At 40.0% G+C, this 1,819-nt stretch overlaps 1 non-coding gene across 1 annotated transcript; it reads left to right on the top strand.

Annotated features, from left to right (window-relative positions):
• The first annotated feature begins 1,039 nt into the window (after positions 1-1,039).
• Positions 1,040-1,146, top strand: LOC145637485 (small nucleolar RNA R71). The gene has a single exon (XR_014114264.1). It is a non-coding gene; the product is annotated as a small nucleolar RNA R71 (small nucleolar RNA).
• Positions 1,147-1,819: the final 673 nt, after the last annotated feature.

Below are 1,819 nucleotides of genomic sequence, written 5' to 3'. Positions count from 1 at the left end.
CAATTAACGATTAGGGAATGGAAGTTTGATAATTGGCTTAGGAGCATTATTGCTCTTGTCTGGAGTAGCCACCTTCTCTCGAGTCGTACCCTGCAATGTAGAATTAGATATGTTAGTACTATCCTTTAGCCCTGCAGGGCTATCAACTACATTGTTTGGTTTAACGGAATCAAGATTAGCATTATTTAATAAATCAGGTTCGTCAACTCTGGGCATAGAGGGAGCTTCATAGTTTGAACCACTCCTTAGAGTAATTGAAAAAGCTTGATCCGTAGGCCGGGTCGGCTGTGCCGGTAGAGCTCCCTATTGGCGGGCTTGTAGAGTAGCGGAAAGTTGCGCAATTTGATTATCTACAATTTTATTATGTGCTAGAATTTGATCAATTGTCGCATCTCTACTCTCCATGTGCTTTTGCATATTAGCCAAAATTGCTTTAATTTCCACCAGAGAAGGGTCAGAAGATGAGGAGGGTTGTTGTGGTTGGTTCTTCTAGCCAGCATTGGGATGATAATATTTTTGCTGCTGTTGCTGTGGCGCCTGTGGTTCTTGTGGTGGTGGATTTTGAACATTAGTGCTCCGGTAGGAAAGGTACAAATGATTTCGATACCCAGGATTGTAGGTGTTGGAGTATGGGTTATTCTGCCTATAAGCTTGAAAGGCATTAACTTGCTCCATGGAACTCCTGCAATCTTGCTCCCAATGACCTATAATACCACAATTTTCACAGAAAGCCTAATTAGAATTATTATTAATCGCAGAAACATTAGCTACATTAGCAGTGCTCAGATTATCTAATTTTTGGCAGATAGAGGTCAGTTGAGCTTGCAAAAAGGATACAGAGTCAACACTATGCTTCCCCTTGTTAGCAAATCCTCTAGGATTCCCATATTGGGAATTGTGTATCGCCATGTCTTCAATAACCTGACCTGCATCTTCAACATCAAGATTCATAAATCTCCCACTAGCTGCAGAATCTAAAATTATTTGAGAAGAATTTCCAAGGCCATTATAAAAGGCTTGGATTAACTGCCACTATGCTAAATTATGGTGAGGGCAATCTCTTTGTAAATCCTTGAACCTCTCCCAAGCCTCATATAAAGATTAATCGGCTTCTTGGGCAAAGTTCTGAATCACACTCCGTAGTACGACTGTTCTCTCTGCAGGATAATACTTGTTATAAAAATTCAAAACAAGAGTTTCCCAGTCAGTTATACCAAGTGTAGTTCTATTTAAGCCATTAAACCACAATTTAGCTTTTCCAGTTAAAGAGAAGGGAAAGAGAATCTCCCTGATTTGGTCATGAGTGACCCCGGCTTGCCTGATGGTACTACAATATTGACAATAGTCGGCAATGTGAAGATTTGGGTCTTGACCCTTGGCTCCACTAAATTGCTTCCTCTCTATCATCGTTATAAATTGAGGTTTAATTTTGAATTGAACCCCATCAAGAACCGGAGTAGGGGTGAGATGTGGAAAATCTGTAAGCTTTGGTTGTGAGTAATCACTAAGCTTCTTTGGAGCTGTCATCTCTGATTCTGGATCTGATGATGCCTCTAAATCGCTAGAACCAGTTTGAGGATCACGGTGATTATTATTATTATCACCAGAATCCGCCAAGATTTGCTTGTAGAAATTTTTCTGTCTATGGAAGGAACGTTCGATCTCAGGATCGAATGGGATGTACCCTGATCTGGAACACCTAGGCATAAAAAAAAAACTAGAAGCAAATGTGAGATTTGCCTCAGAGAACTAACGCTCTCTAAGACAAAAGGAAAATATTCTGGACTACAAAAACAATCAGAAATAAAATTAAAACCGT

Source organism: Chenopodium album, chromosome 6, assembly GCF_948465745.1.
Source record: "Chenopodium album chromosome 6, dcCheAlbu1.1, whole genome shotgun sequence".
In the NCBI taxonomy this organism is placed as follows: Eukaryota; Viridiplantae; Streptophyta; class Magnoliopsida; order Caryophyllales; family Amaranthaceae; genus Chenopodium; species Chenopodium album.
Note: the sequence above shows the minus strand (reverse complement) of the source record. Positions and strands in the feature narration are given on the sequence as shown.